Below are 24,097 nucleotides of genomic sequence, written 5' to 3'. Positions count from 1 at the left end.
TTCCCAAACACTGAAATTTTGCAAAGAGGAGGATTATATCCCCTCCAGTCAGGAGTTCATCGAGCCCCATTTAGGCAAACTGGGCATGCTCAAAAGGTCCTTAAGTGAACTAGGAATGCCCAGATAAACCTGAGTTACATAAGAGGTTGTTTTTTTTTTTTTTTTTTTTTTTTTTTTTTGTAAAGCAAGATTAGGCGAAGCAAAAAGGGGAAGGACGAATAATAGAGAGCCAAATGAAGTAATATGACCATGGTATCTCAGAACCCAGGTTTCAGTGCAGGACTTTACTGGTGTTAGTTTAAGTAAGGCTTTTGTTACCATTCCCCAACCGTCTCAAGTGGTCAGGCTGCCTAAAGAAAGACTCTCCAAGAGATAAACATTATTGTGCAGGAAGCACTATACGGTAGAAGTTGGTATTTCTTTCCCCTGCGGGGTGAAAGAATTATAAACATTAAAGGCAGATTACATTAGGAGCCACCTGGCACAGGAGCTGGCTTTCATGTGCACCTGAATGTTGCAAATGCTCTTATTACTTATTTCTCTTTCTTGTTATTTATGGGGTGGAGGGGGGGTTGTTTGTTTCAAATGCTTTTACGGTTGCGTTTGTGTCCCAAATTTGTTAGAAACAAGACCCTAGACAAAATTTCAAGTCTGTAATGTTTTATTGAAAAAGTGAGAGAGACTAAAGGTCTTAGGCTTCTCAGAAGAAGCGGGCACACTCCCCGGGAAGGGGTGTTACCTTACAAAAGCCAAAGGAAGATTTTCTAGATTAGTCTCCTCCCACTTTATCTTTAATTGACTAGGGGAACAGTTCCTCTGACACCCTAGGAACGCCTCTGACACCTGGAATAGCCTCTTCCCGGACCTATTGTGTGTAGATTTGTGTTATTGCTGCACTGGGAAGAGGATACTCTGCTTGAGCTTCATTAAGCTAGCGCTATATAGAAAAGCCGCCTCTCTGTCATTTACCCCCTCCCCCTCCCCCTCCCCCACTCCTCTCACCCCCCCCCCCCCTCGCGACACAGTATAAGTCAGTTTCTAGCATAGACATTCTCCCTCCCTCCCCCCCATCAGAATTCTGCAGCTAAGTCAATTTCTCCTGAAAGCTCACTGGTCGGAGATTCTTAATTATCTTACATTACCTTGAAACATACAACATTCTAGGGAAACAGCTTTTCAACATTTCTCATTGTCTGCTCAAGGTTTCTGAGGAATTTAATTTTAACTGTGTTGTGGAAATTTAATCCTAGTTTGTCTCTCACGAATTTGAGCTCCTTGTAGGCTTCCTGAGGGCAGGTAGTTTTGTTTTTGCCAGAGTATCCTCCCATAAAGGATTGCAACTCAGGGTCCACTCTAAACTGAATATCTAGCTGAGGAAGGTAAGGAATGTGGAGCAATTAAAATTTCTTATCTATTACTCCTTATTTGCCCTCTTTAGAACTTCCATTCTGACTTTTTGTCTTTTTGTAATAGGTCTTATTTATCTCTTTCCCTAAATTATAGTCTTCCTTATCTCTCTTTTTAAAATTCACAGCCTTGCACAATGAAGTCTCTTGTGACAAGAGAATCTTCTTGAATTCTTTCACTCTGACTACAAACTGACTCTCAAACACTGCTAACATAGTGTCTTTTACTATATGGTATGTGCTTAAGAAATATTTGTTGAATTGAACAAATTTGAATTATATGGCCTCACAATAGATATTAAATTGAATATCAGGGACTCTAGCCATAAAATGCATGACTGATTATTCAAAAGATCCACACTAAAGTCTGGCCCCAATGTACTTTTCTGGGCTTATTGAACATTGCTATCTTTCACACACTCTCTAAGGTGGCCAACTGAACCTTTTTTAGGGATCATCACCTTTAACATTTCATTTTCCATATTGATGTCTTTGCCCAGCCCACAGCGAAGGAAATAAGATTTTATTAAGCATCTGTTATATGCCAGGCATTGTTCTAAGCACTTTACAATTATTATCTCATTTGATTCTCACAACATCAAGAAGGTAGCTGCTATTTTCATCCCCATTTTACAGAGAAGAAGAAACTGAGGCAGATAATTACTTGTCTAGTGTTATATAGCTAGTATCAGGTCTTCCTAACTCCATGTCTAGGGCTATACAGTTAAGTTCTTGTTTTGGGTCCAACTCACCATTTTAAGAAACAAGATGAAATTTAAACTCTTTGCTTGGCTAACTACAACAAATATATTACTGGGTCAGTAAGCAAAAACCATTTCTGTAAAGTGTATTGCTTTAGAAATAAGGGACTTGAAATGTTCTGGGATAATACAAGCAGTGATGGTTACCCAAGCAAGAATAATGTAATATGCGAACTGATTTTCAACTTCAGTTGGATACCTGCCTAGAAAAGTGAAGGAGGAATTGGCCCTGATGATGCTACTGTAATGGTAGGAAAAAAAAGAAGTAACATTGGTAGCAAATCACAAAAATCACAAAAAAAGCTGCTCACAAGTTCTGTATGTTCCACACAATTTCTCTTTCATGTCATCTTACTGTTATGATAAAAAGAATGAAATATCTGAATAATACATTTTTAAATTCCATAGAGTTGTAGAATATTAATATAATTTTGTAGGACTATCAAGCAAACAAAATAGTAGTAATAAGTAGCTAACATTTAGGTAGCATTTTTTTTTTTTTTTTTGCAGAACCAAATATATCTTTAGTAAAATACTTCATTGTACAAAATTCCTCCCAATGTTGTTTAATAATCGAAAACCTCAACGATTCAAAAATAGATACAGAAATACTAGTTTAGAACTCAAACTCTTCATCTGCCATATCGATTGCCCAGGCAAACTTCTCCCTCTGTGTTTTATTATAAATCTTCTCCACTGGCACTCCAAACTTCTTACACCAGGCGATGTAGGTAGCATTTTCTATGCTAATTTGTTATTGTTGTTCGAATGTTTCAGTTATATTTTCCTCACTCCAATTGAGGTCTTGTTTTATGTTTTTTTGTTTTTTTTTTTGATAAAAAGTACTAGAACAGTTTGCCATTTCCTTTTCCAGCTCATTTTGATGAGGGAGTCTTGAAACTCTCTAAAACTCCTTTAAGGAGAATATCTCCTTGAATCCTCCCTCCCCAAGGAACCAAGATAAAGTGGTTTATCTTGGTGGGACTATTTGAAGTATTCAATTCCAAGATTTTCTACCCCTACTCAAAACCACTCCCAGTAAGTGGTCTCATCTAGGCTTGCAGGCAGTGATAGCACTGAGGGAATATCTCATTCAATTGAAACTTCTGTCTCACATTTCCTTATAAAAACGGCAACTTGGGGCTCAGTCCTTACAGAGGAGGTAATGTGCCATCCCTGACATAGCTGCAAATTCTGCCTGCTGAAATAATATTCTCTTTCAGTGTTACCCTCTATCTCCCCCACCTATTTCCTTAAGAAGATTTGATACCTCTCTGTCGGGATTTCTCTGCTAAACTTCACTTCTGTATCAGGACCTTGCCAGTAAGGGATTTAGTCTTTCTATTTATGCATAGGAAAGGATGACTTCCCAATGCCAATAATAAACTTCTTTTTATCAGTCTAGCTTTTTGGGTTCATAAATTCCTTTAAGAATCTGTGCTGCCAGAAGGGGATTCCCACAATTCCCTACCTTGCACTAAATCCAAAGGGGATTGAAGGGAGCCAAACCCCTTCATTTGGTTCCCTGAACTGCCACTAACCTCATCACTTAACTCCCTGACCACCAGGAACCCTAATCTCTTTGGTTCCCTGAATTTAATCTCACCAATTTTATAGGTAAGGAAACTAAGGCAAAATAGTTATATAGGATTGTTGAGGTGTAAAAAATGAGGGGCGGAGAGATACCCTAACACTGATGGGGTTTCTAGGCCAGTGTCGCAAGTTTTTGCGAAAGAATTCATAGTACCTATCTGCAGGATAGTTTTTTGGCAAAAAAAAAAGAAAAGGGGTTTATTACACTGAGAAACAACTTCCCAGAGGGCCAGTTCCAGATAAAAATTAGCAAACGTTTGAGGTACAGAGTAGTTTTTTTTATTAGCCTTCCATTAAAGGGCTAATTTTCAATTCAATAAAGGGTGGTGATTGTTTCCCAGACTAAAGTGATTCGAAGATCAATTGGGACATGAGAGATTCCCATGAGAAACCAGGTAGCTTCCCAAGGGAGATTCAAGTGGGTGGGGATCATTTTTAGGAATTTCCCCAGGCCAGGTAGCTCACCCTCCAAAAAGATCAGGGGGTCTAGTTCTATTACAGGTTCACAGTGAATAAAATTCTGAAGCTACATTCGAACTCAGTTCTTCCTATTTTAACTGAGGTCTTTCTAATTCCAGGCCTAGCGTTCTGTCCCCTGCTCTGACAATAATGAGAAAGGCATAAAAACTTAGGTATTTTGATAGAGTCTTGCTAAGTGAAGTTAGGCCAACCATATTGATAGTAGGGACTTCAGGGCCTTTCATTCTTTAGGTCTTTTGTTATCTTTAAGTGGACCTTTATTGCAATAGGCCCTTGGTTAAATTCCTTGTTCTGTTCCTTGAATTAACAAAATTATCATGACTTCACAATTACAGTATCTAATCAGAAGGTCAAATTATGATGTCAATCTCCTAAATTATTTTTCTCTTATAAAAGAACTTTCTGGTATCCTACTTCTTACCTAACTCCTTTTAGGGTTAGCTCACTACTCCTGCTTTAATGGCATCTTATCCCTTGTTAATTGTAAGTTCACTAGGAAATTTAGTCCAAGTTTTTCCCCTTGGAAATTAGTCCATTGCCAGCAGTGTAATGAAACCTTTACCTCTAGATTTGGAGATGGCCTAAGCTGACAAATTCTTTTTAGACACTTCAAAACATCAGATAGAAACCCTAATATATTTTTTGGTTTTTAACTCCCATACCCCAATATTTGGTGGCTCATATGGAAAGAGTCCTGGCTCTTCTATACCCTTGTGCCCCATTAATATCACCTTTTAGTGTCCCAGACTAAAGCTTTTTTTTTTTTTTTTAAAGCTCCCTATATTTTTTTTAAAAAGTTGCTATACCAGGAGAGCCTTGCATCACTGGTCTATATTTCCCCCACTAAAAAAATAGAAAGTTATGACATATTCCATTAACTCTCTGGCTAAATTTATTTATTTAATCATGAGAACTAGAACTAATTTTATATTACAGGACTAAAATTTTCTCAGGATGTGTCTAAGTGCTCTGTGTATCTGCATGTTTACATGGTGTTTTCTTGTAGGTGGCTTGTTCTGTTTACACCCTAGCTATCTATTATTTGAATGTCAGATCACTAATGAGGATAAATGAAAGTGTTCTATAATTAAGTCAGTTCCAGTTAGGAAGACTTGCCAACTAGAAATGTATCTCTTAATACAACATCCTTAATCAACAGAGTATGTAGCTCTGTGATAGTTTATTTTTATCATTAATATAAACTTAGTTTTTGCTATATTGCATAGTACGTGTAAGAATGAAAATGGAGCTGTCCATATTCAGTAGTCTTGTGTTTTAAATATTTAAATCAAAGATCCTTAATTTTATCGTTAAGGATAATCCTTCACATAGGCACACATCTCAACCCTTCTATGTCTTAGTACACAATTTAAAAAAAGAAGTCATCAACTGGGTGACCTCTTGTCAATACTAATGACTTTTTCCTTAGTCTCCTTCTTGATTGCTCTATGGCATTTGACAATTCTAAATCACATTCTCCTTCTGAATACTTTTTTCTTTGAATTTTTATGACATTGCTCTCCTCCGGTTGGCTCTTTCTCCATGATATGCCCACTGAATGGGACTAACGGGGTACAGTTTTCTCAAAGTATAGGCCTATGTCACGTGATCCCTATTCCCAGAGGTCTTTAGAGCAGGAAGATGAGGTCTTGGACCTTATGTTGCAGGAAGTTACATGATCTCAAGGCCTAGAGGTCTCTAAAGGTCAGACCCTAAATTAGTGACAGGAAGTTACAGGAAGTGACATAACCCACAGGAAGCAGACAGCATTAGTGATCATTGGTCAATGATGGTTACTTCCTTTCAGTCTATCCAATGAAAAGGCTTGGGTCTTTTGCTATTTAACCAGTTACTACTTCTTGCTGGTCAAGTTGATGAGCACATGTTGGGAGCTGAGATGTCTCTTGGGTGTGTGGGGGCCTTTCCCTGCAGCAACTAAATAAATGCTTTCTCTTTGTACCTAAATATGTCTCTGATTAGTTAATTTGGGAAAGGGGGTCTAGCCTCCATCCCACACACCACTAACTGATCCCCAAGTTTTGTCCTGCCCATGTTTCTTTGGTTTTTTGGCTTGATCATTTTGTGATCTCATCATATCCTGGATATGTGTGTATTTGTGCACATGCCTAATTGAAATCATTGTCTTTTTCTCCGGACTCTTCCCTCTTCCCAACTTTCCTAAAACTATCACGAATATAACTAGGATTCCAATCAGACTCGCAGTCTCAATGATTTTTTCTCTCTTAGCCCACATATCCAATCCATTGTCAAACTTTGTCTCTGTCCTTGAAACATTTCTTGTATACATCCCCTTCTTTCCACTCATATACATTTATGAACCCAACAGTATTGAAAAGAGGAAGAGTAGATTTGGCTAAGGGAAAAGCAAAGCTTCTATTCCAATCCTCCGTTTAAGGATGTTCCTATGTGGTAAGTGATGAGAAGTCATATTTGTTCCAATTTCTAGAATTCAATCCCTTCTCAACTCACATGATAATTTATAGGCAATCCCTGTGGGACATGACCAAATTATTTTGACCTATCTAAACATGATTCTTGTTTTAAGGCCTTTCAGTCTTTGTTTTAAATCAGGATTTCTTAACCTCTGCGTCATGGACTCTTTTGCAAGAATAGTGAATCCTTTGAGTCCTTTATCAAAATAATTTATGAAATTGAATCTACATACATTTCATAACTTAAAGAAATGCCAAATTTCATTTCAGTTAGTAAAGATAAAGATGTATTTTCTTTTCCATATCCAAATTCACAGATACCCTGAAATCTATGAATGTTCCCCTTTGGTGTCTATGGACCCTGGGATAAGAATCCCTATTCTAGGATTTATAAGTGATGGTTTAATTGAAAAATATTCTCACCTCATCTACATATCAAGCTTAAATGATATAAGGTGGGTCTGAGCTCAGCCAAACTTAGAGGGTAGCTAGGTGATGCAGTGTCAGGAATCAGAAAAGATGTGAGTTCAAGTCTCAGATACTAGCTTTTACTTAGCAAGTAAATTAACCCTGTTTATCTCAGATTCCTCATCTGTAAAAAGAGTTAGAGAAGGAAATGGGAAACCACTCTAGTATTTTTGCCAAGAAAACCCCAAATGGGGTCACAAAGAATTAGTCACAACTGATACACCTGAACAAAAATAAATTAAGGGAGGCAATTCTATTGAATAAATTGAGTCATCATGCTAGATGATGTCATTTTTGGTATTTTGTACAAAATAAAAATAAAATGTGACTATTAAAAAATGATATTTTGGTTCTCGAGTGATTTCTAGATATCAGTCCAATAGAAGAGTTTCCCCAAAATGTTTTGAGCAACAGTAGAGTAATTAGCATGACTGCATATCACTGAGCCCAGCATGTCCTAGGGTGTTTTATAATAGAATTCTTTTGCCTGTGCTGATAACTTTTTGCTGGGAAGAATCTAATAACATCTTCATATGCCCAGCAAAGTGTATCCAGTATTTATGAGTATAAATCTTTAAGGTAATAGCTGCAGAGCTGTTGTGTATTTTTTATATAAGCCTTCAGGCAGATTTGCTATTCCCTTGCTTACAATATTTTTATTGCCTTATTGAATAAAGATCTGCATTTACTGTGTCTTAGACAAAGTTACCATCCCCATATTACTGTTATTTATTAAAACAAATTCCAAAATGTCTTTTTCGTTCAAGATATTTTTTGAGCTCAGGTTAGAAATAACAACTTAAATGTTTTATAATTCCCACAGAACTTTCACAGATCTGATTTCAAAGAACATTGAAAAAAAAATTAGAAGGACCTTAGAGGTGTTTTTTTGCTCTTCATTCTAAAAGAAAGGAAGTTCAGGAGACTACAGAACTAGAGAGACTTGTTTGAGGTCACACAGCAATAGCAGGGGAATCAAGATTTGAACTCAGCTACCTGGACTTTAAATCTAACCTTTTCCACTACAATATGCTGTCTTTCATTTGGGCTGCCTAATAGTGCTATGATTTAATTAAAAGATAGATCATTAACTCTATTTTAAAGAAAACTTAGGCTCCTAAACACTGTCATCTGAGCTTGCAAAGTAGGAAGTCAAGCTCAGTTCTCATAGTAGGAAATCAAGCTCAGTTCTCATTCTAAGCTCTACTTCACTGAAATATTTCTCAACAAGGTTTTATAAAGCAGGAAATAAAAAACAATTAGAATTCCTCTGGGTGAGATTCTACTAAAAAGCTATTAGAAATAATTCACAACTTTAGCAAAGTTGCAGGATACAAAATAAATCCACATAAATCCTCAGTATTTTTATATATCACCAACAAAACCCAGCAGCAAGAGATACAAAGAGAAATTCCATTCAAAATAATTGTCAATAACATTTGTCATAGATTTGGAATCTATCTACCAAAGGAAAGTCAGGAATTATATGAGCAAAATTACAAAACACTTTCCACTTAAATGAAGTCAAATTTAAGTAATTGGAAAAATATTAAGTGCTCTTGGATAGGCTGAGCGAATATAATAAAGATGACAATACTCCCTAAACTAATCTATTTATTTAGTACTATGCCAATCAGACTCCCAAGAAACTATTTTAATGACTTAGAAAAAATAACAACAAAATTCATATGGAAAAAACAAAAGGCCAAGAATGTCAAGGGAATTAATGAAAAAAAAAATCAAATGAAGGTGGCCTAGCTGTACTTGATCTAAAAGTATATTATAAAGCAGCGGTCACCAAAATCATTTGGTATTGTCTAAGAAATAGATTAGTTAATCAGTGGAATAGGTTATGTTCACAGGACAAAATTGTCAATAACTATAGCCATCTAGTGTTTGACAAACCCAAAGATCCCAACTTTAGGGATAAGAATTCATTATTTGACAAAAACTGCTTGGAAAACTGGAAATTAGTATGGCAAAAATTAGGCATGGACCCACACTTAATACTGTATACCAAGATAAGATCAAAATAGGTCCATGATTTAGGCATAAAGAACGAGATTATAAATAAATTAGAGGAACATAGAATAGTTTACCTCTCAGACTTGTGGAGGAGGAAGGAATTTGGGACCAAAGAAGAACTAGGGATCATTATTGATCACAAGATAGAAAATTTTGATTATATCAAATTTAAAAAAAATCTTTGTACAAACAAAACAAATGCAAACAAGATTAGAAGGGAAGCAACAAACTAGGAAAACATTTTTACAGTTAAAGTCCTCTTTTCCAAAATATGTAGAGAATTGACTCTAAGTTATAATAAATCAAGCCATTCTCCAATTGATAAATGGTCAAAGGATATGAACAGACAATTTTCAGATGACAAATTGAAACTATTTCCACTCATATGAAAGAGTGTTCCAACTCACTATTGATCAGAGAAATGCAAATTAAGACAACTCTGAGATACTATTACACATCAGTCAGATTGGCTAAGATGAAAGGAAAAAATAATGATGAATGTTGGAGGGGATGGGGGAAAACTGGGACACCAATGCATTGTTGGTGGAGTTGTGAATGAATCCAACCATTCTGGAGAGCAATCTGGAATTATGCCCAAAAAGTTATCAAATTGTGCATACCCTTAGATCCAGCAGTGTTTCTATTGGGCTTATATCCCAAAGAAATACTAAAGAAGGGAAAGGGACCTGTATGTGCCAAAATGTTTGTGGCAGCCCTGTTTGTAGTAGCTAGAAACTGGAAAATGAATGGATGCCCATCAATTGGAGAATGGCTGGGTAAATTGTGGTATATGAATGTTATGGAATATTATTGTTCTGTAAGAAATGACCAGCAAGATGAATACAGAGAGGCTTGGAGAGACTTATATGAACTGATGCAGAGTGAAATGAGCAGAACCAGGAGATCATTATATACTTCCAACAACGATACTGTATGAGGATGTATTCTGATGGAAGTGGATTTCTTTGACAAAGAGAAGATCTAATTCAGTAACAATTGATCAATGATGGACAGAATCAGCTACACTCAGAAAAGGAACACTGAGAAATGAGTGTGAACTATTTGCATTTTTGTTTTTCTTCCGGGTTATTTTTACCTTCTGAATCCAATTCTTCCTGTGCAACGAGAGAACTGTTTGGTTCTGCACATATATATTGTGTGTGCAGAATATAAGATATACTATATCTTAGATATACTATATCTAAGATATACTATAACATATTTAACATGTATAAGACTGCCTGCCATCTAGGGGAGGGGGTGGAGGGAGGGAAGGGAAAAGTCAGAACAGATGTTAAGTGCAAGGGACAATGTTGTAAAAAATTACCCATGCATATGTACTGTCAATAAAAAGTTATAATAAAAAAAAAAAAGAATTCCTCTGGGTATAGTAGACTTGATAAATATATGATGATTGATTTGTTGATAGTTGACTAACACCTCATTACAGTTCTGTCTTCTCAGGAGAGAAAAGGAGAACGACAAATACAGAACGAGGCATATACTGTTGGACATTATAGATTTAGAGTTGAGAGGTATCTTAGAACCTATTTAGTCTTTTTTTTTTTTTTTTTTAACATTTTTATTGTTTTATTTTTTTTGTTTGGTGTACATTATATATATATGTTTGTGAGAAATATTACAACAAAAGGGAAAAACCATGAGAGAAAAAAACAACAGAAAATAGAAGTGAACATAGCAAGCATTGCTTTATATTCATTCCCCATAGTTCTCTCTCTGGATGCAGATGGAGTTTTCTATCCAAAGTTTATTGGGATTGCCTTGGATCACTGAACTGCTGAGAAGAATCAAATCTTTCATAGTTATTATCACACAATCTTGCTGTTACTGTATATACTGTATTCCTGGTTCTACTTGTTTCACTCAGCATCAGTTCATGTAAATCTTTCCAGGCCTTTTTAAAGTCAGTTTGTCCATCATTTTTTATACATAATTAATTACTTTCATATATCATAATAAATAACTTATTCAGTCATTTCCCAATTGAAGGGCATCCACTCATTTTCTAGTTATTTGCCACTACAAAAAGAGTTGCTTACTAACATATTTGCATATGTGGGTCATCCTTTTCCCTCCTTTATGATTTCCTTGGCATATGAACCCAGTCGTAGCACTTCTGGATCAAATATATAACCCTTTGGGCATAATTCCAAATTGCTCTCCAGAATGGTTGGATCATTTCACAACTCCACCAAAAATGCATTGGTGTCCCAATTTTCCCACATCCCCTCCAACATTCATAATTATCTTTTCCTGTCATGTTAGTCAATCAAAAGTGTGATGTAGTATTTTAGAGTTGTTTTAATTGCCTTTCTCTAATCAATAGTGATTTAGAGCATATTTCTTATGACTGTAGATGGGGAAGTCATTTAGTCTTATTTTCTCATTTTACATACCAGGAAACTGAATTCCAGTGAATTCCCGTGAGTATAGGACCATCATGTGAAGGAGGATGGAAGGACTAAAAGTAGGGCTTAAAAAATAACCGTATAACAAAACATTTGTTTAATTTAAGATAGAATGAAAGTCATGTCAAAAACATGTCTTACTCATCTTCAAATCATCTATCATTTTAGCATGGTGACCTGTACATAATAGATATATAATAAATGTTTGTCAAATTGAACTAAATCCATATATTTATCTATGGTAACTTTTATTACCCCCAAAATCATAGACTTCATGACCTTCCCTGGTAAAATGGCTTCTTGCATTTTTTTTTGAATGTCTCAGTGTCAGAATGGAGTCAGGATTTTAGAAACTAGGAATGCCCCAACCAAAGACCCTTCCTCTAGTTATAGCTAAGTTGTCTAAGGATAACTAGCTGTTAGGTTCTAGATTAGGAGAGATGAAAAAAGGAAGACATAATTGCCAGTTTAACCTTAAGGTCTATAGGTCCTATTTTGCTAAGATATCTGAAAGATAAAAATTTTGAGTTATATCCTTTTAAACTGTCATTTAATATATTTAGAAGATCGCAAGTCAATAAAAATCAATAGAGCATTTCATAAAAGTGAATCAACCTTCCTGTGGTCATAGAACTAGTAAGAAACAAAGAAAAAACTCATATCTAGGTATCTTGTAATCCAAATTCAGGAGCACTTACTTTTCCTAATAAAGATGTAGTTCTGGGGTGCTCTTCTTCCATGAAACTGCTCCAGGTTTAAAGTCCTCTGTGGGTCAATAATCTCTCAAAACTATAGCTAATAATCCTTTACCATTGTGTTTACTCTTACTAGCAAGACAGAGGAAACTGGCTTGAAGAAAAGGCATTTAATGAAATAACATATAATTCTAGTCCAATAACATAATTAAAAAAAAGGAATTTAATGAAATAACATATAACTCTAGTCCAATAACATAATAAAGAAAAATTCCCCATAGGATTGGAGAATCTTCTCCCATAGCTGGTGATACAGTGGGAAGAGCCCTGAGTCTGGAGTCAAGAAGAAAAACTCAAATCTGGCCTTAGACACTGGCTGTATGTTTCTGGGCAAGTCATTTAAGCACTATCTGCCTCAATTTCTCCAATTGTTGTGAGGAAATGAGATCATAAAAGTGATTAGAATAGTGAAAAAAAGTATATAAATACATTTTAAAAATAGTATAGTGGCACATAGCAGGTACTAAATAAATGTTTATTCTCTCCTATTCCCTCCCATAAAGACAAATACCTTCAGTAGGAGAAGGCACAAATAGGAATCACATTTAAGGGACACACGCATAAGGGAACACATATTATTACCGGGGCAGATGCATGGCAGGATAGGTAACTCATTCCTTCAATGCTGCAGAGCCACTGATTTCTTCTGGCAATGTCATTGTATTTCTGTGAGGTATACGTCACAAGAGGTTTTGCTAGGTATCTTCTATGACAACTTTCTGCTGGTTATGATATCATAGTTACTCCCTGCTTCTGGGTATTGCATTGCTCCTATTTCCTGCTCCACTCGAATGCTGCTGGATTTTAGCTGAAACTTCACATATATGTTATCTCCCCCATTAGAATATGAGAGTTCTGAGTACAGGGAGTGTCTATTGTAACCTCACTACTTAATATAGGGCTTTTCATATAGTATATACTTCATAAATGCTTTTTTTTGTTCATTCATTTAAAGAAACTTGGTTGAAAAGATGCAAAGAAAAACAAATAGAATAAAGAAAACAATTTGCACAATGAAGAGCACAATAATGTTAATTAAAAGATTTTAGAACTTGAATAAATGAAGATACCAATCAAAATATCAGAGCATCTCCTATCTCTTGATAGAGAGTTGATGGACTATAGGTGTAGAAGGAAACATATATTTTCAGGGCTACTCTGTTAGTTTGTTTTTATTAATTGTACTTTGTGATAAAAAGAGTCTCTTTGGAGCATAAGTTATTAAGAAGTAACAATATATTTTTTTAAGTTAGTGAAATATTTTAATGTAAAAATAATTTTTATTTCTAATTTTTCCTTTTACATAAAGGATGCATTCTTTATGTAAAAGAATAAGGATTTTAAAACCATTCTGGAGAACAATTTGGAATGATGTCCAAAGGGTTATCAAACTCTGCATCCCCTTTGATCCAGCAGTGTCTTTATTGGACTTGTATCCCAAAGAGCTTATGGAAAAGGATCCATATGTGAAAAATATTGTTCCTTGTGGCAAAGAACTGGAAACTGAGTGGATGCCCATTAATTGGGGAATGGTTGAATAAATTATGGTATGTGAATGTTATGGAATATTATTTTTCATCATAAGTCCCTTGGAATTGTCTTAAATCATTACATTAATGAGAACTAAGTCTATCATAGTATCATCTCATAAAGTTGTTCTTACTGTGACTAGTGTTCTCCTGCATCTGTTCACTTCACTCAGTATCAATTCATGTACATCTTTCCAGATATTTCTGACATCTACCTGCTTATCATTTCTTATCAAACAATTGTATTTCTTTACATTAATATACCACAACTTATTTAGCCATTTTCTATCAATGAACATTACCTCAATTTCTAATTCTTTGCCATTTCAAAAAGAGCTGCTATAAATATTTTTTTGTATATGTGGTCCTTTTCCCTTTTTTAATGATTTCTTTGGGATATAGACCTAATAGTGATATTGCTGGATCAAAAAGTATATACAGTTTTATAGCCCTTTGAATATCACTGTGTTTTCCTTGAACTTGCAATTGCATAATATTTTTTAGTTACCTCTTAACTGTAATAAAATTATATCAATTTGCATTAAATTTTTCCAGCAAGTAATGTATTGATAGAGTTTGGGTTTTGAGCCATTATACAACTACTTTTTCTTTTGATGAGAAATTTTAGACCATCTATATTTAATATCATAAGTAATAAATTTGATTAGTTGTAGGTATTTTTCTTATTGTTCTGAATGTTAGATGAGAAAAATAAAAAAAAAAAAACTAACATGTAACCATGTCAACAACTAAAGCAAATAAATAAACCAAATTATGTTTCAAAAGCAAAGAAATTCCAAAGATTCTATGAAGATCTGTGGTCCTGTAATTTCTAGAAGTAATCCTAAAATCTTTTGTATTTTGTTATTCAAATGAATGAATAGGGAAGGGCAAGAATTTTTTTAAAGGCTTATTTAGTAGAACAGCTGGGAGGATTTCTTCTAAATTTCTATCTTTAACATGCAAGTGAAGGTGATAAGCAAAAACCTCTGAGATGCCTTACAAGTTGATAATTTTCTCTGTCTGTCTGTCTGTCTTTCTGTTCCTCTCTATCTCTCTTTTTCTCTCTCTCCACATTCATCATAATGGGTAATGTTTTTCTAGTCTTTTGCACATGGTTACTACAGGGCAATAAACCATAATTGTCATTGCAAATAAATCTCTAAGAGGGTTAATTACAGAGACAAAATATGAGAACAGAATCTGAGTTTGTAACTTTAGTATATGGTAAATTAGGATACGTGAGGTATCATACTTTGGGAGTTTCTATTGTGAGTTGAAGGGATATAAAAAGTGAGGGTAGTACAACAATTGATGACATAGACCAATAGTGCTTATTGTAAGATCCCCTTTTGAATGTTGGTTTGCTTATTGAATGGGACAGCAAATGAACTTTTAGAAAATAAAAAAACTTTTGTGCAAATAAAAATAATTAAATCACTCTTTCATTTCTTTCCAACATTCCCTCTGTGGAATTCTTTCTCTTCAATGTCCCAGAAACCTTTTCACTGCCCTTGAGACTCTTTTTCAGAAAGCCCAGACATGGTATATTCATGCTTTCATTCCTCTCTGGCTTCCACCTTTGACTCTTCCAACTTCTTACTTTGTCACGCTTTTGAGAATATCTGCTCTCCCTAACCTTTTCTACTTCTCTTTAAATAAAGTATTTCCCCACTGGAAATAAGTTCCTTGAGGTTCAGGGACTGTCTTTTTATTTCTATTTGTATTCCCAGAATTTTGCACAATGCCTGACACAATAAACACATTTAATAAATGTGTGGTAAGTTGCCTGGAACTCATGAATATAAAATACAGCCCCTTTCATAGTTGAAAAGTTTGCTTTATGAAAGAAGCAAAATAACTAATTTATGCATAAAAATGCCTATAGGGACCTACTTTATTAAAAGAACTGAAGCTCAGCCTTTAAGCTCTAAGATAAAAGACTTATGATAAAACCCACTTCTCCTTTGGGGAAAGAGTAGATCTTGAAATAAGTCCAGCTAGAGTCCAACAGAGAGGGGATTGGGAAATAGTAGCAATGCAGTGCCCAGCAATATGGCACCCAGAAGAAAGGTGGTCAATGAAAAAGGAATGCCTTGTGGGGAAGCATGAGGAACAATTGTAATGTTCCTGCTGGTTTTCTGGCGGTCTCGGGACTAGCCTTGGTCTCAGCAGAATAATAACCACAAGAATAGTCAGGGATAAAGTCCAAAGTCTTTATTATCTCCTTCACAGTCTGTCTCCTCCTGGGGCCAGGTTAGCTTTCTGGAGATCTTCTGCAATGAGTCTTGGTTTCAATGGAGCAATGCAGGAGGCAGGAGAGCCACCAGAATGGTGGTCAAGTCTCTCTGTCTATCTCCAAGTCTGTCTCCCAGTTTGAACCAGTTTCTCACAAAGTGCAGGAGTCAGGAGAGCCACCACTAGGCTGATCAAAGATAGAATCTCTGTGGCTGACTTTATCCTCAATTTAAATACTCTATTACAATTATATCAATTATGGAACTATTATATCACCATGCTAAATACTAAGTATATGTAAACTAGATAACCATTGTCTTATCAATTCCACTGAGTTAATGTCCTTGTTTCAAGTACATTTTTCCCGAGTTCTGGCCCATTACAAACAAAAATTATTTTTCTGCCCCTTCTAGCAACCAAACTGTTCAACTATGGAAAAAGCAGTATTTTGCATCCATCTCAGATTGCTTTTATTTAAAAAAAAAATTTTATTTATGAAAAAATTCCTTTAATGTCCTTTTCAGCAACCAAATAATGGCTCACATATTACAGGGGTAGTAGAACCCTATCTTTATGCTATCTTGTAAGAGGGAAGCAGGGACTGCTCCATTTCCTACCCAGATAAAAAGTCTCTTATACTACATAATGTCATTTAGTAAAATCCATCTTTCTTTCCATTCAAGTTGCCCTTATTGTATATTTTAGCCAGATTTCGCCAATAGAGCCAAAACTGGGAATTCAGGTATTTGAGACAAATTTAGACAAGTAGGAAGGGGACAAGATAGACAAAGAAGGACAACATAGAAACATTCCATATTTTTTTCTCCCTCCTTATTTCCCTCATTCAGTTTTGAGATGGCACAACAATAACACTAAATCAATCTATCATCATCAATGAAAAGAATACATTTTATTTGGAGGGGTCAATGAATAACAGATCATGGAAGTAACTCATTGGTTGAAAATTCTCTTCTTGTATTGGAGATATTTTTTCTAGCAGTACTGGAGAAAAAAATAGTTGTTTTAACATAGACCTACAAAACTTGGAAAATGTTACTTGAAATAGTGATTTAGCAGTCAGCTAGGGATGGAGATAAATGGTTTAAGAGAAGAAATTGAAAACTGATTGAGGTTAAGAGCTTGGGTTAACCATTAGAACTGACAAAGTAATTTACATTACTAATAAGCAATATAGACTGTTAATTTCATTTTCTAACTAGGAGTGGCTACTCATCATAGCAAGTTGTAATGTGTAGGAAAGAGACTTAAATTTTAGATCTGTCCCTGGTGACACATTAAGTGTTCATTTTTAGCTCTGCTACTGAAAAGAATAAGATTGGTGTTATAGCTGGAAGGAAAAAAATTGTATTTATATCCAGGGTCAGCAAATTTAATATTCTCAGGACTATGAACAACCAGTCAGAGCTTAGTTAGTTTTAGCTTTTCCAAGGGATGGTTTGGAATATATAATACACTGAAAAAATTAAGTTGGCTGCAAATTCCAAGTGATTGCAGTTTCTTTTGAAAGGCACAAATGTAAAACAACCATTAAAATGTAGATTCACTTATTGATTTACTCCATGATGGGATGGAATCTTCAACTACTCAATTATAATGTGACAGCTGCAGAGAAGACTGCAGGGGCTACACAAGAGAAATATGGGGACATTGATCAGTTTCCTGACTCCCACTTTAATTTCTTTCTGTCAACTTCATGGGTTTAATGATGCAAAAGGTAGTAAATCTTAAGTAAATCCCCATGTTCTAAAAGCATTTGTTAAGGGCCTTTTTGCATGGAGCACCGGAGTTAAGACACACCCTTTTTCAGGTCATCCAAGGGCACTTTTCCCCAGCTGTTCTCCCTGAAACCACCAAAAGAACAATTCACTAACTTTGAGATCTTGTCATTCCAGCCATCTGAGTACTGCATAACAAATTATTTTTTCAAGAAAACATGGCATTTCCTTCTACTGTTGTGTGTATAAGTGTATCTATTTTATTAGGAAAGTGAATGAATTAGTCTGTCAATACATGAATAGATTCTGTGTCCATTGAAGGTTCAGCTTTCAGTCTAAAGCCTTTTTATTTGTCCTAAGTTCTTGGGGAAATCTCAAGGTAGAAATTCTCTTCAATGATCAGATAAACAATTCCCCTATAACTAGATGTCTTAGTTGCCTAAGGCTCTGAGAAATTAAATGACTTTCCCAGTTTCACCCAGCCCAGTGTCTAGTGATCTTTAGTTAAATATAATATTTGGTTGTAAATAATTTTGTATACTCAAAGGTAGGATAACATGTAAGATATTTTAGAATCGAACTCTATCTTTATTTAACTCAACGATGAAGTCTTTTAGGGTTAGCAAAGCTTTTGAAAGTATCATTAAACTTGCAGTTGGAAAAACTTGGGTTGAGTCCTGGCTCTGCCATTTGCAGTTGAAAAACTAATTATCAACAATAGTATCAGAATCCATGACCATCATCATATAGAATTAAAACGTTTTAGATCTAATACTTGGAGTCTCTATTTCCTCTTTTGTAACATGCGTAATACGTGAAAAATGAGACAATAACAGGCTTAGAGTCAGGTCAATCTGGGTTCAAGATTTGCTTCTGATTTTGTACACTGGGAGTTTCTTACCCTAATGAACTGATAAGTCCAAAGCCTATGACAGAAAAGGGGATAATGATGGGATAAGTGGTAAAGCCTTGGACAAGTTAATCTCCCTGAGACTTAATTTCCTTATCTGTAAAATGGGGATTATAATATACATACTCTCATGTATAACCATTTTATGAATCAACTTCCATATGGCTGCAGAAAACCTCACAGTTGAAAACTTAGTTATCAATAGTAGTATCAGAATTAGTATTATTGAGCTCCAAAGGACTTTAGTTCCATGACCATCATTATATATAATTAGACCACCTTGTACTAATCACCATTAACCTTGTACTATTTTATTAATTCTAATTTATTTCTAGTAGGTTACGATACAGTGATAACTGAGAATTACTGCCAATTGAGAATCACGAACCAGGAACAATAGAGAACTAACTTCAAATTAAGAGACCTGATTTCAGATTTTGCCACAGAAACTTCTACCACAATCAGGGACATGCCAAATTACCTCTCTGACCTGTAATTAGATCCTTCATCTTTAAATTGGGACTGATAATGCTTGTATTACCTGCCCAACAGTGTTATCATTTATTTAGTTAAGAAGAATTTATTTCTTCCTGTCAAAATGTCTGCCTTAACAGAGGCAAAGAACTCAGCTCCAATATATCAACTCCAGCAAAAACCTGAAGTTCCTATAAACCAGAATAATGATCAAGAAAGCTGAAGAATAATAAGTGACTTGTTCCACCCCAGAAAAGCACAAAAAGCTAGCTAGCTAAAAGATCACAGACCTTAGATCAAAGGGATGCTTAGCAAAGGCAGCACCAGGGTAGGGGACAGAGACACGTAGTTTTCACACCCTATGTCTGAAGGTGACAAAAGTGGAAGATTTCAGTCCCAGAAAGAGAAGCTTAGATGCCTACCTAATGGTAGGACAGTAAGATGTGTCAGGGGCTCCAAGGTCTCTTGTATTCTGTTCGGATTCTATAAAAGGTACTGAAGATATAGACCTCTGAACCTCAAAGATCCACAGAAACCTAACTTCAGAAGATGGTGATCCACATAAAAACTCAGAAAACCAAGGTTAAGACCATAAAGGGCTACCCACCCCTCTTAAGTGCAGCAGAGGGTAGAGCCTTTTTCTGGATCAAACACCAAGTTCAAGAATTAAGGCTAGAGATATGAGTGATCTAAAAAGACATTGATCAGAATAAATATTTTAGGATTAGAGATCTTCCCAAAGAAAAAGAAAGTAAATCTGTAACAACTATAAGCAGATATCCAAAGTCTCAAACAAGCTTTCCACAATGAATTCTTTTAAAAAATTGTTTTTTTTTTTCTGGTTATACTTGTATATTAATTTTTTAAATAAACATTTCTTTAAATCATGTTGGGAAAGAAAAATCAGAATAAAAGGGAAAAACTGTGAGAGAGGAAAAAAAAGTGATTATAGCATGGTTTGATTTACATTCAGACTCCATAGTTGTTGGATGCAATTGTCATTTTCTAGCCAGAGTTTATTGGGCTTGCCTTGGATCACTGAACTACTGAGAAGAACCATGTCTTTCATAGTTGATCTTTATACAATCTTGCTGTTACTATGTACAATATATTTCTGGTTCTCTTTTGCTCAGCATCAGTTCACGTAAATCTTTCCAGGCCTTTGTAAAATCAGCTTGTTCATCATTTTTTATAGAACAAAAATATTCCATTACCTTCATATGCCACAACTTATTCATCCACAATGACTTCTTGACATAGAAGGAAAGCAAGATACAAAACATGAAATAAAAGTTTTGGAGGGAAGAATTCAAAGGAAAATAACATAAAAGAGAAAGAAAATCTTATTCAAGTAACTGACTTCCTGAAAACTAGTGAAAGCCTTATAAAGATTCTGAAATCCTTATGCTAATTCCTATTTTCTCAAGAAACCCTGCAGCTGGTTACATTTTAATCATAAGGGTTTAGGGATATTCTTGAGGTAATGGGAAATATCTTTCTAGTTCCATTGGCTTGAGTTCCCATTCATGTGTGTTTCCCCCTGTATTAACCATTAGTCACAATTACTATTTCCCTTACAGCAGTATCTTCCGTGATTAGTACTTCAATATCATTTACCAAATTACCATCATTTGTATTTCACAAAAATGAACTTACTAAAAAGCTATAACAAGAATAGAAGTTGAAAACATTTTGTGCACACATACGTACATTGGAGGATGCATTCTTCTGTATTCTATCTTGGTCTCTCAAATATAGTAAACTCGACCTTAAAGCAATTTCTAAAAAGCATTTGCACCCTTGCTCCCCAATGCATTTTTAAATGCATAAGAACTGTCACTTCCTTTTGGCTAACTTTGATAGATGACTATGCTGGATCAAGCAGGGAGATTGCTCAGGACTTTACTCCTTTTACTTGTACTTGATATCCTGGATCTCTGGTAGCTCACTCTGAAATAAATGGCTTTCAAACCTTTTTGATGAAAAGACCAGAGCTGAATAAGAATGCAAATGATGTAATAGAACTGTGTCCCCTGATCTTTGTGGAGAGTGGGCCACCTGATCTGGGGAAATTCCTAAAAATGTTCCTCATCCTCCTACCTGGTTCCCACAGGAATCTCCCACCTCTGATTAATCTGGGAATCACTTTGGTCTGGGAAACAATCACTACCCTTTATTCATTTGAAAATTAGCCCCTAATTGCTCCCTAGCCCCAAACCATAGAAGAATAATAAAAGACAAGATTCTGTACCCAAACCTTTGCCAATTCCTATCTGGAACTGGCCCACTGAGGGAAATTGTTTCTCAATGAAAATAAACCTTTTTTTTTTTTTCCCCAAAAAATCTCTCCTGGAGATTGGGACTGCGAACTATTTTGCAAAACCTGCCACACTGGCCTGGGGACCCCATCGCTGTTAGGGGATCTCTCATCCCTCATTTTTCACTCCTCAACATTTGGTGGCCCATACGGGGAACCCCAAAATTTTGTCCGAGGTAAGTCTCCTTTTGTCTCTGTTGTCTATTCTATAGCTGGAACACCCAAACACCCAGGAAGGTTTGGACTGACTGGAGCTCTATCCTCAGCAGACTTCCTTGACTAGGGACGCCGAGACTTGGAATTCTTGCTTCTTTTAGAAGAAGTACTCTTAATCAGGGAACTTCTGTTACCTCTCTCCCTCTCAGGGATGCCTGAGAGGATAGAGGGCTATAGAATCTGGAAAATCTAAAATCTGTGTGGCCAAAAAAAAAAAAAAAAAAAGTACAATCTTCCTCTGTCTCTATTCCTAAGGATTCTCCCTTAGGCTATCTCTTTAAAAACAGAGACACATTTACCTAAAAGATCTCAAAACAAACAAACACAAAACTGAAATTGAAACACATTTCAGAATGCTGCTAAAATTTACTGGAGGGGAATCAAAATTAGATACTAACTTTCTAAATAACACCTCTCCTTTCCACTCCTATAGAGACCCAGGATTCCTTCTCTGCACCTGTGAATCCCTTTCAGAACTACCTCCTTACTAAAGACAGGACCTCATGTCCGACAATATTTTTTTAACTCTGTCCCCTTCACCTCCTGAACCAGGTCCTGAGACATCCCTACCCCCACTCCTCAATCCCTCTGATACAAGGATTGGAACCCCTTTTTTCGGCCTCAGGATCCTGATTCAGCCACCCCTTCTAACCTCTGTCCCCAAAGAAAAGCAGCAGACTCCCATGGAGAGACACTCAGGGTAGAAGTGCCTTTTTCAATGTCAGATCTCTCCCAGATTAAGGAAAAACTTGGCCCTTACTCCGAGGACTCCACCAAGTTTATTGAAGGGTTTAAGGCCAATACCCTCCAATTTGATCTTTCCTGGGGAGCTATTAATATTAAACAATCTGCCCCAAATATAGGGAGGAAGCTGCAGAAGCCAGCTTTGGGCCCTCAAACTTCCCAGACGCAGCTGTTAGAAATAGCTTTTGGAATCTTTAAATAAAGAGACCAAACTGTAGCAGTTAAAAGTGAGTTAAAGTGAGAAATAGAGAACAGTACCAAATTTTAGCTGCTGACATAATCAGGAACCATAGGAGTTCGTGCTTCAGTTGTAATGGACAGGGTCATTGGGCTCACAAATGTCTTCAGAAGAAACCTCCAGTTCTTGCCCCAAGTGCAACCAGGAGGGGCACTGGAGGAGAGACTGCCCACAGGGGACAAGCTGCACCCCCCTCCAATGCCCTGCCCTCTAGCTAGATCTTGGGGCTTAGTCAAGCTCCCCCTCACACCATCACAACAGCCAAACTCTGGGTATCATCAGAAGTGGTCGGTAAGACCACTGAATTTCTTTTTGCTATGGGGGTCTCTCTTTCTGTCTCGCTTCAACACTCTGGTCTCAGCCACCCTTCCCCGTAGAAAAATGGGGATTGAAGGGAAATTTAAGAATTGCTTTGAAACTTTCCCTCTGCCTTGACAATTTGATGACTTCTTGTTCCCTCTTGTTGTTCTTGAGGTATTATTGAGCTCCTTTCTTATTATTCCCTCTGTCCTGCTCCCTGATTGGGGTGTGATTTAATGGTGAAATTGGGCACCCAATTTTCTCTTTTCAGATCTCTGGATGACCTTTTTGTGCTTTTTTCAAAACATTCCAATATTCCCTCTTAAATCTGGGAGAAAATACCAAGCTACTCATTCTGTCTGGGACCAAGGAATCCCTGGGTGAGCCACTCACACCACCCCAGCCTTAATCAGGCTTTGGGATTCCAGTGCATTCCCCCATAAATGCCAATATCCAATAAGCCAGAGGGTAGGGAAGGATTGCAATTTCTGATTGAGAAATTTCTTAAGCACAGACTTTTAGCATTGGGTAAAGATTTAAGGGATTTGGAGCTGGATGATACTTTGATCTGCTGCCCCACCTAAGAGGCTTCCTTAGACACAGCCATAAAAATTCTTAATTTTCTGGCCTTATCTAAAGCCCACATTGCCTGCCAGTCTGTCAAATATTTGGGCTATAATCTAACTCCCATTCAAGGCCCTGATAACCTTCCCCTTACTGGGGCCCCATCAAGCCAAAGCTTTTAAAACCCTGAAAGCCAAACTGACTTCTGCCCATGCTCTGGCTCTAATTTAGAAAAGCCTTTCACTCTGTGTGTAGATGAAAGGCAGAGCCAGGTCTGGGGGTCTTAAGTCAGGACTGTCCCAGACCCACTGCCTACTTCTCAAAGAAACTGGACTCGGTTTTCCTAGAATGGCCCTCATGCCTTAGAGCAATGGCTGCTATGGCCCTTCTAATTGAAGAAGCCTCCATGGAGACGCCATTGGAGGTTTTAATCCCCCCACCCGGTTCAGAGCATTTTAGAA

The 24,097-nt window shown here is 36.3% G+C and overlaps 1 protein-coding gene across 1 annotated transcript in view; it reads right to left on the bottom strand.

Annotated features, from left to right (window-relative positions):
* Window positions 1-13,021, bottom strand: part of NAXD (NAD(P)HX dehydratase) — an 86,174-nt gene extending 73,153 nt beyond the window's left edge. Inside the window, exon 1 of the mRNA XM_051984189.1 lies at window positions 12,953-13,021. The gene's annotated coding sequence lies outside the window, so the exon portion shown is untranslated. The remainder of the gene's footprint in view (window positions 1-12,952) is intronic.
* Between the last annotated feature and the right edge of the window lie 11,076 nt (window positions 13,022-24,097).

The sequence above is a fragment of the Antechinus flavipes genome, chromosome 3, assembly GCF_016432865.1.
Source record: "Antechinus flavipes isolate AdamAnt ecotype Samford, QLD, Australia chromosome 3, AdamAnt_v2, whole genome shotgun sequence".
Taxonomy (NCBI): Eukaryota; Metazoa; Chordata; class Mammalia; order Dasyuromorphia; family Dasyuridae; genus Antechinus; species Antechinus flavipes.
This window is presented reverse-complemented; position numbering and strand designations above follow the sequence as displayed.